Below are 15,664 nucleotides of genomic sequence, written 5' to 3' on the forward strand. Positions count from 1 at the left end.
ATTTGGAAAAAGAGTCCAAATCGTGCTTTTTGAGGCAATTTTCATTTTTTTGTTTTCTAAGAGCCTTTAAGTGGTGAAATACATTGCTTCCACCTTTCAGAAATTTCATATGAATTGAGGTAATAGGTGAGAAAATTCAGAAATTTATATATCTCACTAGCAAGCTAGAAATATTGATATTCTTGATCAGTTGTTGGTTACTACTGTCCATCATATATCATCCGCCCCGATCATGAGTTGGTGGGTTGATCGATTCGGGCAAGTCTCGTGAAGGAAACAACAACACACTCACTGCGTACATTAGAGAACAATACATTGCTCTAGATACATCATCAGTGACAGCCCCTCGAAAAGATCACATTTCACTTATAATCAAGCCATAAACACAGCAAAATCGCTCTTTTCATGTGGGCGAAAGGGAAGACATAAACACATGCATCGTTTCACCTTGCATACGAAGTTTGTGTACGAAGTTTGTCTCCTCTAAGTAATTAAGAAAATGCCGGATGACATTTTTGACAGCTTAGCATTCTTACTACCATTCGGAAATGCAAAATTAAATTATGAATATCATGGTGGAAACATCTTTTTTTTTTATGGAAAAAAGATATTTTTGATCCATTAAGTTTTGCATTCAGTCAATTTTGGTATTATAAGATTTAAAACTACCGAATCAATCATATACGTTTACTTTGTAAGACAATTTCAGTTCTGTAAGTTTTAAAAAAGATATTTTTGTCTTATAAGTTTACTTTTAATAAAAATATGGCCCTATAAGTTTTGAAAAAAAAAGATATTTTTGGTCCTTTAGGTCACAAAATATACCAAAATTGCCTTATGAATCAAATATATTGAACTAATTCGGCACTTTTAAACCTTAGATGATCAAAATTAACCGAAGGCTAAATTTATAGGACAAAAAATGTCTTTTTTCCGGTTTTTAGTTACCCAATTGATTATGTATTCCCTTCTATATGATATGTGCAAGGGAATAAGGTTGATGATCTTTCCTTCCATTTGATGCACGTGCTGTTCCCAGTAAAGAGGAATAATGTACATAACACAATATCTTTCCCTCGGTGTTTTACTTGAAAATGGATAAGGTCGAAACACCCGAGAGCATTTTTAGCACCAAAATACTTTATCTTAATTACGATACTCTCCCTCCTGTTTCTACTAAAAAATTATTCGTTAGTTATCAACCAGTATTTGGCGCACAGGTAATTCTAGTACATTATCGTACATTGTGACAGTGGATAGAACCCCTTTACTTGACAATACAACGAATTGTAAATGATGATTATGCATGGCATGTCCATTCGGATTTTTTCTTTTTTCTTGGTGCATTAGGATATTTTTCTACAATAATAGCATGTCATATCTCTTTGTTATTTCTTTGTTAGGCTAGATTTTTAGTTTCCATATATCTTGAGGGATTTTCCTTCTCCCACAAGCTTGTAACCTCTACATATTACGTTGAGGAGGTGATGAATGAGATAGCTTTTCCAGCTCAAACGACCATTGACAGATTGGGTAGTGCATCCAATAAACTCCAAAACTTGAGCTTTTGAAATGGAAATATGCCCAACCGTTTCGTGAAATTGTTTTTTTGAAACTTGATGCTTCAAAGCTAGGATTATCATTGAATTGACTTGTTAAACAACAGCTACAATCGTTTAGGAAGTAAATTACTGGTATGAGAATATGTGGACAGCTGCTTAAATAAGTATATGCTTGTTTGGACCCGCGGGTTGGGGATGATTTGTCACTGTTCAATACTAAAGACAACTTGTTATTTTGTATTGCACTTTATATGATACAAAATGGTGAGAAATGAAAACCTTATTTGTAAGCTCCTTACATGTAGAATCGAGAACGTAAGAACTACGAATTTCTCGGATGTCACACTTATTGCATGATCTTAGAACTACAATTGTGTAAAAAGAGTCGTAAACATCATCTGGCGAGACAAAGCAGAATACTTTAACTTTGTGATATATGTTCTTATTTGCTAGCTTTGGGGGCATAGTTGACATTAAACACGTACAACATGGTGCCTGCAGAGCTGAAAATAGCACATATGATGCTCATAAGTACGTAATAGCTTAATTTTAATTCCCTAACTAAACTTTCCTATCTACATGCAAAAATATACTAGCACGTACGCCTTTATTACAGGGAAAAAAGAGAGAGTACATGGTTGGAGCTTTAGCGGTTATGTCTCCCATCTCCACGGTACGGACTTCGACCCACTCCTCCTAGATCTTCATTATAATCATTTGGCATGTGAAATTAGATATAAATCCCAATTAAGAAATCAAAATGATGTTATAAAGGCGCAATTGCACGTTTTAGAGAACAATCTATACATAGTGGACAATTTTGTAATCTTTATTCCAAGCTTTCAATGCATGGAAAGAATATTTCAAACAATACTTTTTAATTATCGCGAAAACATAACCCTTTCGATTTAATGGTGTCTTTTCATTAAATATGACAATGAATGCTGCCAAAGACTAAATGATATTTTTTTTTCCAATAATTCACCTTCTTTTATTTCTTTTACAATAAAATTATATGTTTAGAAAGCAGCATTTTTCTAATTTTAACCTCATAAAAAATTTTCAATTAGATATTATCCTGTATAACTTTTATTTATTTTTAATTATTTATTTTAAACTAATACTATGCAATTGTATAATGCATATGTTTACATGAAAATTATGCTTAGGCAATTTCTTTTATTTAAGTTACTTGCAATACATCACGTATGTTATATCATGTTTAGATTTTACTGTATATATCTCAAATAACCTTAAAATATTATATTTATTGAACTTATGGGATCTATAGGTTTAATATAACCAATTTCAAGTTTTAGAATCAAATCGTGTATTTTATCGGTGAAACTGTCAACTAACTCGTCCTTTAGTTCAACCAGTCTTATTGGATCTAACTGTACTTGTGAAACTGACAGATATCAATATAATAAATTGATATGCTTCAATGTTTCCTTAATTCATGAATAGTATATGAGAATTTACTATAATTTACAACATCTTATAATAACTGATTAACATAGTTATATTTCTTTACAAGCTGTTAATCAAATTAAGCTTAAAACTTAATTTTCACACTACAAGAAAACACTTTTTTAGTGATGACTTATAGGATAGTCATTGAAGAGCTTGTCTTTAGCGCCCAATTTGGAAAATTGTCACTAGTATTACTTTTGGTCAAAACATTTAATGACAATTTTAATATACTCACTGAATTTTTGGGCTAATTGATTTTTTTGGAGGACAAAGTTATGGAGATCTAATGACTAATTAATCAACCTTCACCAACACCAAAAATTGAACGTGATTGATGCAAGTGTTACTTATGCTTTAGCATTCGCCTAATATGGATCGTACACGTAGATACAGCAAAATATCTATATAATTTATGCGCCAAAAAGTGGAAAAGATCACGTGAAACAATAACATGGAAGATGGCCGAGTCTATATATATATATATATATGCAAAACTTTTTTCATCTATGAAATATAATTGATGCATGGATTATAAGAGAGAGGGGATTTAGTGTACGTAACTGCGTGCCACTGCTTGGCCAGCTAGAGACGGAAGAGGTCCATGCATATTCGCATCATCTGCAAATTAAACTATCATTAATCTATGTCGATTTATAAATATTTTCTGTCAGCAGAAACTGAAAAAGAGTATATGACATTGTAATTGATCATGAGACTTCTAGCAAAACCTGTTGGATTCCAATTAACAACCCAGCCCGCATAGTTAATTCAAAGTACAATCTGATCCAAAGTTATATTTCTCCTCCCAATTAACCACCGGAGAGAAAATGGGCCAGCAAAGGCCAGTGGGAGGAGGCACAGGCACAGGTAGAACGATAAATATATAGAAGATATTCACGAAATCGAACAACAAGGAGGAGATAGATATCCATAAAGCTTATGACAACTATAACATATGTGTATGAAAAATGTTAAGCAAACTAAGATACTACAGCAATCCAACAACCCCATGTTATAGTTCAAAGGTCGATCTGTTCTCCAAATGAGCATTGTCAGTGATATATACATTTGATCTGAAAATCAAGCAAATTTATTTCTCCCTCTTTCCAATTTGCAAATTTCAAGCTTAGAGAAAAGAGAAGCGGATGACAAACCACCGGAGGAGAGAAAATGACCGGCGAAGGCCAGTGGTAGGAGGTAGAGGAGAATGACTATGAGAGCCACAGAGATCCGAATAGCCATAAACGATGGACTTGAAGATGTCGTAAATGCCGCAGCTTTCTTCAATATACTTCTCCCTCTTTTCTCGCTCTCCGCGTTTTATGACTGTAGACTAGCTCAGCTGATCTATCTTCAACGTGGTTATATATATACACACATACGCACAAGCTAGTGTGATTTTGGTCAATGGTCAGAGCTGCCCTTATCATCAGGCTTAATTAATTAATACCAATGAGTCGATGGGTTTGTAAAATGCCTATGAGGTCTATAAGCAGTTTGGATGGTAAATCCAATCCTCTTATATATTCATGATTTTCTTTCATCTTTTCGACGTGTAATACCTGCTTTTAATGCCATTTTGTGTTCAATTCGTGATATTTGAAGAAAATATTAGGCGATGTTATCACATATACTGTGGTGTGCAACTCTCCGCAGCGTTCAGTGCCTTAAGCACGTTGTCTTGTAGAGTCTACAATACTTATTTCTTAATTTATTTTCTTGATTTTCTATTGGAACTAGTACATGCACCTTTATGTGTTTGTATTACCTAATATTTTCTCGTGTGAAGGAGGTTTAAGTGACGGCTAAAATCTAAAAAGGTAATGAGAATGCTTGTAATTCTTCAACATGGTTGCAATTCAATTTTCTTCGTGGAATCTTCATGAAGGAGAAAAGTGAGGCTTCCTGCGATTTCCAATTTGCTTAATCATAGAAAGGAGAGGGATGTGAGGTGAACACTTTACCTTCATGGGCCCATTTTTCGGAGACTGAATCTCGTAACTGAAGATGCAGTAGGATATCCTTTTGGGGAATAATTCAACGTTAATTTCATTACGAGAGTTTCCATGCTCTCTCTTTTTTTTTTTTAATGAATACAGAGTAGCCAGTCGAGATGCAATTTGAACCGAGAAATATATATACGGTAGCCAGTCGACGACGGTTGAGACTATTGCTTCCCGTCTAATCAGTATCAATGAAGGCATATATACAATGCTAAATTGTTGTGAGACAATATACGAAGTCCAAGATGTAAAGTTCCTTTCACATACCACAGGATCTGCTTGACTCGTTCGAAGTGAGCTACCATCAGCACTTGTATTTGTTGACTAATAGAGAAAATTATACGAAATCTTAGCATATCTATCATAATGCTTGTCATTATAGCTTACCTTGTATAGGTAGTCATGTATAGGTAGTTTCCACACATAGAACATTGTATATGACTATATATTGTAATGAAAGTCACCTCACATGACAAGGGAGGAATTCAACCATTATTCATCTTTTACACTTTATTTATGGTATCAAATCAGAAAATCCAAAACTCCAGTGGACATCAATCGTCGAATTTACATGGGCGTTGGTCCCGATTGGGAGCCGATTGTCCTAGCACGGTTAGAGCGGATGCTTACCATGAGTACTGATGAGCTTCAATCTCTGCTTGTCGGTCACGAAGAGCGTTGCCTTTACGCCCAAGAACCTTAGTTGAACGTCACTATAGGTGCTCCGCTGTCGGGATTGCTTGGCGTAGGACCCGCGGAAGTCCTCTACACGAACGGTCGGAAGAGCGACAATGGTGGAAAGAAGAGCTCAGGGAAGAATAATGGTGGCAAAAGCAAGAATTTCAATGGCAAAGAAGGAGGAGGGTCTGGACACTCGGGGGATTCTACCAATCGGGGCCTAGTAGGAAGCTTCAAGTAGAGAGAGACTGTAAACCCTAATTTCAATTTTGGGGAAGGAAGCTTCGGGCAGAGAGGTTACGGGCAGCAGTATCAGTTGGCTCAGTATCACTCGGGTCAGACCCGCGACTCGTGACTGAGCTCAGCAGTATCATTCGGGCCTTCAGGCAACCTTGGTCCTTTTGCTCTAGGCCAACCAATTCGGCTCATAATCCATCCCGAAACCCAGGCCTTTTTGGGAATTCTACTTTCTGACCTAGTTCAATTGATGTTTGTCGGACTTGCAATCGTCTAGGCCACACTGCTCCATTTTGTCAGTATTCTTGGACATCGGCTCACCTGACCCATAGTGTTTCTCCGAGACTTCATGATCCTGACTGGTACATGAGCTCAAGGGCAACACACCATATCACATCTGACATGTCCAACCTTAATCTTCATGATGATACCTTATACTCAGATCACATCTTTATGGATGATGGTAAATTACTTTCGGTTCTTGCTTCTAGTTCATCCACTCTTAAACTCTCTTAGCGTCCTTTACACTTGAATCACATTCTGTATGCTCCACATATTTCAAATAATCTTATTTCTATATCTAAATACGCCAAAAATAATACTTGTTTCTTTGAGATTCATTCAGATTATTTTATTGTGAAGGATCGTCATACTCGCCAGGAGCTTATGAGTGACCCAGTTAAAGATGGACTCTACTGTTTCCACTTGAGAGGCAGGCGCATCGACCATCCTCAAGCTCATCTATCTATGTTCGGGTCCAATGTCTTATGGCATCAACGTCTTAGCCACTCATCTTTTCCCATTGTTCGTTGCTCATTATGTACTTCAGACTCTTTTAATAATGATCATATCGGTCATGTTTGTTCTGTTTGTCAAGAAGGAAAAATAATAAATGACTCTTTTCCACCTATTCTTCATAAAAGCACCTCTCCCTTTGAACTTGTTCATACTGACATTTTGGGTCCTGCACCAATCACTTTTCATACTGGTCACCATTATTGTATTCACTTCCTTGATGATTACAGTAAATACTCTTGTTTTTATGTTCTCAAATCTTAGTCTGATGTACTCAGTGTTTTTCGAGCATTTCCTCTTCAAATTGAGAATCTCTATGGACATAGAATCAAGTATTTTCAATCAGATAGTACAAAAGAGTTTCTCTCTACAGATTTTCAATCTGAACTGCATAACAATGGTATCTTCCACCGTATCTCATGTCCCCATGTTCCTCAACAGAACGGTTCTGCTGAACGCAGACACCGTCATATTGTTGACATGGACCTCACCTTACTTTCTCATTCTTCTATTCCAACAAAATTTTGGGATTATGCCTCCGAAATAGCAGTGTACCTTATAAACAAGTCACCTACAAAATCCCTCGGTTTCAAATCTCCTTTTGAGATACTTCATGGTAGTCCACCTAATTATTCTAACTAACGCATGTTTGGGTGTCTTTGCTCTCCTTATTTGCGACCTTACACACGCCATAAGTTAGAACCTCGGTCTCAACCCTGTGTCTTCCTTGGATATCCTTATCACTATCAAGGATATTGATGTCTGAATCCTACTACTGGTCGCATCTTCCTATCTACTTAGGTTGTTTTGTATTAACATTCCTTCCCTTTCAAGACAGGTGCGCCTATCTCGGTGGATGCTGGTTGGTCTTCTTCTTCCCCTGCACTTGCTACTGGTATGTATACTCCCCCTTCTTCAAATATCACTTCCATTCATATTCCTATTCCCTCATCTATTTCTATACCATTTCATGAGTCTGGTGGGCCCGCCACCTTACCTATTGAGTTGCCTGTCTCTGCTCTTGAGAATCATGACTAGTCCACGGATTCTATAGTTCTGGCTGAGAATACTATGGGTAATGATGTTGCAGCCGTCACTCAGAACACTCACAGGATGATGACGCGGTCTAAGGATGATATCGCAACTCAATTGGCAAGACACACTCAAATCAGGTTTGCCTGTGCGCGAAAAAGGGCTTCGGTAACGAGATCAGCTGTCGGTGTTTTTTTAGCTATGCATTACACACCTCAGGTGGATCTCCTTCTAGGTGCATGCAGTCTAGGGCAAAGACGGTTTGGGAACTCTTTCCAGTACACCAACAAAGCTAATATCTTTGACAATGAAGTAAGATTTGACTTTATAGAGGTGTGCTCTACCTCCTCGTCGGTTCACCATATCTCGCCATCCTTTTGCTTTCTCTATTTCTACTGCTTTGTAGGAACCTCAAACCTTTGCTCAGGCCCGTAAACGCTCTAACTGGTGGGTAGCAATGGAGGAGGAATATCTAGCATTACTCCATAATCATACCTGGGATCTTGTCCCACCGTCTCTTGCACAGAATGTTGTTGGCTGCAAATGGATCTACCACATTAAACAAAAGGCTGATGGGCACCATTGATCGCTATAAGGCTCGATTAGTGGCAAAGGGTTTTAATCAAAGGGAAAAAGTCGATTATTCAGAGATGTTTAGTCCAGTCATCAAGCTGGTTACCATTTGGACAGTTCTATCTATTGCTATCTCCTTCCAGTGGCCAATTCGGCAACTAGACGTAAAGAATGCATTTTTTTCATAGACATCTTACTGAGGAGGTTTATATGTCTCAACCTCTTTGCTTCATCGATGCTTCTCGTCTTGATTATGTTTGTCGACTCCGCTGATCTCTCTATGGGAGCAAACAAGCCCCCCGAGCCTGGTTCCAATGTCTCAATACTTATCTTCAGAGACTTGGATTTTCAGATTCCAAAATGATCCCACGTTATTTATTTTTCGGGGATCTAATTATCTTATTTATCTTTTCATCTATGTTGATGATATGATCTTGATGGGAATCCCAAGTGCACATTTTCATTCCATCATTACTGCCTTACAACAGGAATTTGCTATGAAGGACCTTGGTCCTCTTCACTTCTTTCTTGGGATGGAGGCTCGCACTGATGGCACCGGACTCTATCTCACACAGTCCAAGTACATTCATGATATCCTAGCTCGCACTTCTATGCTGGAGTGCAAGCCTATTAACTCTCTAGTCTCATCAAGATCCTGACTTTCTCTTAATGATGGAGATCTATTTCAAGATCCTTCTCTCTATAAGAGTGTGGTCGGTAGTCTCCAGTATCTCTCGCTCACCAGATCTAACATTGCCTATGCGGTAAATTGGGTCTGTCAGTTCATGCATTGTCCAACTATTGTTCACTGGATGGCGGTGAAATGTATCCTACGATATCTCAAAGGGTACAATTACCTATGGTCTTCATATTCGCTCAGGCTCCATATCATTTGTTCATGGTTTCTTTGATGTTGATAGGGCTAGTAACCTTGATAATCGTCACTATGTCAGTGGCTTTATTGTATTTTTTGGCTTCACTAGCGTCTCTTTGAGCTCCAAAAAGCATAGGACAGTTGCCCGATCGAGTAATGAGTCTGAGTACAAGAGTCTTGCTAATGCCACTGTTAAGATTCTACAGCTCTAGTCTCTACTTCGGGAACTTTAGATTTAGTGGTGTCATCTTCCGACTCTTTGGTGTAACAATATCTCTGTGATTATCTTATGTCGAACCCTATATTTCATGCTTGAACCAAGCACATTGAGATTAATTATCACTTTGTGCGGGAGCGTTTCATGCGTAAGCAACTTTCTATTTGCTTCATTAACTCTGATTATCAGCTAGCTGATGCACTTACCAAGGGCTTATCTTCTTCTCGCTTTGCTGATCTTCGGTCCAAGCTTCACGTGGAGAAGTCCCCATTCAGCTTGCGGGGGAGTAATAGAGAAGATTATACGAAGTCTTAGCATATCTTATCATATCTTGTATTTTAAGAATGCTTGTCATGTGAGGTGACTTTCATTACAATATATAGTCATATACAATGTTTTTTGTGTGGGAACTATCTATACATGACTAAAATAAGTAACTTTTTTTTTCCATTAGAATAGGATTTTTAGGATGTTAGGTTGTGTTTGGATGTTAGTTTTTGTTGGCGGTTACATCATCGACAATTCGCTTAATATTAGAAGATATTAGAAAATATTACCCGATTTTCTCAATCCCTCCGACATATCCTCACCCTCCCCCCCGTCAGCCCTTAGCCACTCTCTTCCCTGACCGGTCAATCAACATAGCGTTGTTGGACTGATCGATTCTCCTCCTCCTCCAGTTACTGGTGGCCTTTGGAGCCTGATTTCCATTTTTTCTCGATCAATCAATCGTTCTTTGGTATAGTTTCGTAATCGTGATAATTTGGTATAGATTTGTTCTTTCGATATAATTGACTAATTATTCATTCGAGTTTATCTTGTTTTTGGCACTATTTTCATAGGAGCTTTACACAGATGGCGATGTTCATACGTAAGTTAAACCCGCTCGGCACAATCACCAAAATCATGAACGGGACCACATCCACCGTGACGTTTGAGCAAGAAATTGAGCAAAAAAATAAATAAATGAAAATCCGACAGGGTAATATGAATGAGAAAAGAAGACATTCCGATTGGATTGCATGAGAGAGAGAGAGAGAGAATATTGTCGTCCCGTGAATAACGGATTTCTTTATTTCTCTTTTCACAATACAATTCGTTTCACCCACATACAAACCGGCCCCGGCCACGGCGTCCTTTAAGTCAACTCCACCAACAATCATTCATACACACATTCATGCATACGCCGAATCGCCGATCCCGACCTCGTCACCGGGCGGCAAGTTCAAATTTGACTCCGCATTACTTGGCCATAAGCACATCAATTGCATCTATTTCCAGTCAAAGGATTCGAAGTCCGACATCAACCTGTGGTCTTTCTTGAATCCAAAGCTACTCAAGGACGGCACTAAAATGGTTCTTGTCTATGATAACATGCTGGATGCGGTCACTATAACATACCAAAAGGAGAGCCACTTCAAACGGACCCCGTAAATTACTCCTTTCTCACCACTAGAGACGCGAATTATTTATTTGGTTATATACATATAAAACGGAAGTGTGTTTGTTTTTCAAGATGGTAGTGAAAGTAAAAAAAAGTGGGAAGAAGCCTGAGAAAATTCTTCAAAGGATCGGTAAGAATTAATGGAAAAATTGCATTCTACTCTCGATCATTATTTAAGAGAGTTTTTTTCGCTAGATGAATTAGATATATATGTTGGATTCTGTCCAAGATTATTGACTTGGTTAATGTTTCGGCAGTCATCAAAGAATCTTGCTCCTGGTGAAGTGGAGCCTAGTTCCTCGACCTCGACTTTGACTTCAACTGAGGATGAGATCACACCAAATCCCAGTAAACGATAAATCAAATCACAGAGACTGTTCATGATTCGATTCTATGATTCATGATTCCACGACCCTCGACCGATTCTAAATAGAATCACGATTCTGACAACCTTAAATGTAATAATTTGAAGTTTCTGAGGAAGCTACTCAATGCATCAAGATGGTTAATCAACGAATTGTTTGAATCGGTAAGCAAGTTTTCTATGATTAATGATGATGATTTATATATCGATCTATCCATAAATCTACTCATTTTAATTTTTATATTGTCAATCCAGTCATTAATCCATAATATTTATTTATGTTCAACACTAGAGATTATTGATTTTGTATGATTAACTAGATGATTAATTATTTTCTAAGGAAAATAATAATATTCTTTTCTTCTTTTTGTCTTTTCTAAAAAAAAAAAACAGGTAACGGTGGCAGCTTTGGTAGTTGGAGTCGAGGCATTATTGAGCGCCTCGTGGCTAGTCCCCTCGACCGAGTACGGAAGAGGAGCCTGACTCGAGGTCAATTGTCGAGAGCAGGTGTCTAAGGGCACGTGACAACGTGTATGCAGAAATATACCATATATTGCACGTGAGGACAGGTGTTGGGAATTATAATCCCACATGAAAAAGATGAAAGAACAACTATTGGTTTATATGAGACTTAAGTACTATTATTTATCAGTTTAAACTTTTAAGTGCATATGAGCCCAGATTTGTATAGGCCCATAGAAGTTTAATAATTAGCATGTCATGTCTCTTTGTTATTTCTTTGTTAGGCTAGATTTTTACTTTCCATATATCTTGAGGGATTTTCCTTCTCCCACAAGCTAGTAACCTGTACATATTACGTTGAGGAGGTGATGAATGAGATAGCTTTTCCAGCTCAAACGATTATTGACAGATTGGGTAGTACATCCAATAAACTCCAAAACTCGAGCTTTTGAAATGGAAATATGCCCAACCGTTTGTGAAATTTTTTTTTTTAGATGCTTCAAAGCTAGGATTATCGTTGAATTGACTTGTTAAATAACAGCTACAATCATTTAGTAAGTAAATTACTGGTATGAGAATATGTGGACAGCTGCTTAAATAAGTATATGCTTGTTTGGACCAGCGGGTTGCACTGTTCAATACTGAAGACAACTTGTTATTTTGTATTGCACTTTATATTATACAAAATGGTGAGAAATGGAAACCTTATATGTAAGCTCCTTACATGTAGAGTCGAAAACGTAAGAACTACGAATTTCTCGGATGTCACACTTATTGCATGATCTTAGAACTACAATTGTGTAAAAAGAGTTGTAAGCATCATTTGGCGAGACAAAGCAGAATACTTTAACTTCATGATATATGTTCCTATTACTACCTTGGGGGCATAGTTGACATTGAACACGTACGACATGGTGCCTGCAGAGCTGAAAATAGCACATATGATGCTCGTAAGTACGTAATAGCTTAATTCTTAATTCCCTAGCTAAACTTTCCTATCTACATCTATACTAGCCCGTACTCCTTAATTATAGGGAAAAAAGAGAGAGTACCTGGTTGGAGCTTTAGGGGTGATGTCCCCCACCTCTATGTAGTGGACTTCCACTCACTCTTCCTGCACCTTCATTATAATCATTTGGCAAGTGAAATTAGATATAAATCCCAATTAAGAGATCAAAATGATGTTATAAAGGGGCAATTGCACGTTTTAGAGAACAATCCTTATATTTTTTTGCTGAACAATCTATACATAAAAAGAGTGTGAAATTCATTATTGTGTTTATTGGTTTTTCATAATTTCTATTGTACACCCCTCATATAAAAACTAATTCCGCTCATTTAACGTATGTGGACAAAATTGTAATCTTTATTCCAAGCTTTCAATGCATGGAAAGAATATTTCAAACAATACCTTTTAATTATCATGAAAATATAATCCTTCAATGTAATGGTGTCCTTTCATTAAATATGACCATTCTTGAATGCTGCCAAAGACTAAATAATAGTTTTTTTTCCCAATAATTCACTTTCTTTTATTTCTTTTACAATAAAATTATATGTTTAGAAAGCAGCATTTTTCTAAATTTAACCTCTAAAAAATTTTCAATTAGATATTATCATGTATAACTTATATTTATTTTTAATTATTTATTTTAAACTAATACTATGCAATTGTATAATGCATATGTTTACATGAAAATTATGCTTAGGCAATTTCTTTTATTTAAGTTACTTGCAATACATCACGTATGTTATATCATGTTTAGATTTTACTGTATATATCTCAAATAACCTTAAAATATTAAATTTATTGAACTTATGGGATCTATAGGTTTAATATAACCAATTTCAAGTTTTAGAATCAAATCGTGTATTTTGTCGGTGAAACTGTCAACTAGCTTGTCCTTTTAAGTTCAACCAGTCTTATTGGATCTAGCTGTACTCGTGAAACTAACAGATATCAATATAATAAATTGATATGCTTCAATGTTTCCTTAATTCATGAGTAGTATATGAGAATTTACTATAATTTACAACATCTTATAATAACTGATTAACATAATTATATTTCTTTACAAGCTGTTAATCAAATTAAGCTTAAAACTTAATTTTCAGCATGTCATGGGAGTAGATTAATTACATCTCTTTAACAATCGTGAAAACTATCTTACACTAATTTATATAAATAATACATGATATTGTATAATTGATTTTTATCATTGATATTTTCTTACTCTATCTAACTATATAATTTTCTATATTCTCAACAAAAGGACGTGCCCTCACGCATGTGAATTATACTGGTACAGGTCCAAAATTGGGAGACTAAACTAGCTTAGTTTTTTTGGGTGAATACGGTAGAACTCCATTTGCGTGTACATCTTCTATGGAAACATCATTCAGGAACAGATAATTAAAAGATGTTACTGAAATTGAAAAGAATAATTAAAAGACATTCGTGGGGCTTATAACCACCCATGCAAAGCTAAAATATTCAGTCCGTCATTTTCAATCATAAATGTCCATCTGAAAATCAAGGAAAAGTTTGAGGAGACGAACTACCAGAGAGAAGACGGCCAGCAAAGGCCAGTTGGAGGAGGCTAAGGAGAACGGCTAAGAGCATGAAGATCCGAATGGCCAAAAACGATGGAGTAGTAGTCGTAAATGCCATGGCTTTCTTCATCGATTCCCCCTTCCTCTTCTACCTCTCTATCTCTCTTTCTTTGCGTGTGATATGATCGGATGGATTCGACTTAACAGCTCTATACTAGCTCTATCGGATTGGTGATTATTCGATGTTATATAAGCCGTGATCTCGCTTGGTCATTAGTTGTTATAGGTGGAAAGCTGGGTGGATCATCTGGCTGGATTATCAGTTTTCCAAGAGGTTTGGTTTATTAAGTCAATTGATTGTGATTTATTTGAAAGTGACAATCCGCTAGCGACAGATAAAAAATCAATGCCAATACTTCAAACTCTTGACCGGGGCTGCATCATTTTTATGGTAGCATCACGAAGGAGAAAAACTGAGGTTCCTTTTATTTTTAAGGGAAAAATATAAAAATTTCTTGTGGTTTGGGATCGGAATAAATTGCACATTGTGCTTTTGTTAGGAACAATTAGCCCTCCTGTGGTGTACTCTGTTAGCCATAAGGGGTTACGACGTTAGTTTTTTTCATTTTTAATCCTCAATCTTTAACCTTTTAATCATTTTGGTTCTAAATCTTTTTTATTTTATCATTTCTATCCTCAACTTTCTTTTTTTTCATTTTAGCTCTAGAAAGAAAATCGAAAGGGAAACCGAGGTCGCTGGCATCCTCCGTGGGTACCAGCGACCTCGGTGGAGGGGGGCGAGGTCGCCGATTGGCGGACTCAATGCCTGAATCGACTGGGGACTCTGAATCGGAGTTTGTGATCGATTTAGGGGGTTGGGGTCGTCAATTGACGACCCTAAACCCTCCATAGAGGCCGCCGATACCTATGGAGGCCGCCAGCGACCTCGATGGAGTGGTCAGGGTAGCCGATTGGCGACCCCAGCCATGAATCAATCTGGAACTTTGACTCGTAGTCCTCGGTCGATTCAGGATTGGGGCCACCACTTGGCTATTCCGACCCCTCCACCGAAGTCGCCGATACCCATGGAGGACGCCGACGACCTCGGTGGAGAGGTTAGGGTCATCGATTGGTGGCCCCAAGCCACGAATCGATTGGGAATTCCGACTTGGAGTCCCCTGTCGATTCGGAGTTGGGGCCGCCAATTGGCGACCTCAACCCATCCACCGAGGTTGCTGGTACTTACGGAGGATGCTGGCAACCTCGGTGAATCGGTGACCCCAACCCATCCTTCCTTTTCGATTTTCTTTCTAGAACTAAAATGAAAAAAAATGGAAAATTGAGGATAGAAATGATAAAAGAAAAAAGATTTAGAACCAAAATAATTAAAAGGCTAA

General features: G+C 37.3%; 2 long non-coding RNA genes across 2 annotated transcripts; both read right to left on the minus strand.

The window, feature by feature from the left end:
* Window positions 1–1,795: 1,795 nt before the first annotated feature.
* LOC116205631 lies at window positions 1,796–4,357 on the minus strand. The gene is made up of 4 exons (XR_004156544.1): window positions 4,190–4,357; window positions 3,597–3,653; window positions 2,197–2,264; window positions 1,796–2,065 (listed from the first exon to the last, which is right to left on the minus strand). It is a non-coding gene; the product is annotated as an uncharacterized LOC116205631 (long non-coding RNA).
* A 7,971-nt stretch (window positions 4,358–12,328) lies between these two features.
* LOC116205910 lies at window positions 12,329–14,514 on the minus strand. The gene is made up of 3 exons (XR_004156599.1): window positions 14,277–14,514; window positions 12,767–12,834; window positions 12,329–12,640 (listed from the first exon to the last, which is right to left on the minus strand). It is a non-coding gene; the product is annotated as an uncharacterized LOC116205910 (long non-coding RNA).
* Between the last annotated feature and the right edge of the window lie 1,150 nt (window positions 14,515–15,664).

Source organism: Punica granatum, chromosome 4, assembly GCF_007655135.1.
Source record: "Punica granatum isolate Tunisia-2019 chromosome 4, ASM765513v2, whole genome shotgun sequence".
In the NCBI taxonomy this organism is placed as follows: domain Eukaryota; kingdom Viridiplantae; phylum Streptophyta; class Magnoliopsida; order Myrtales; family Lythraceae; genus Punica; species Punica granatum.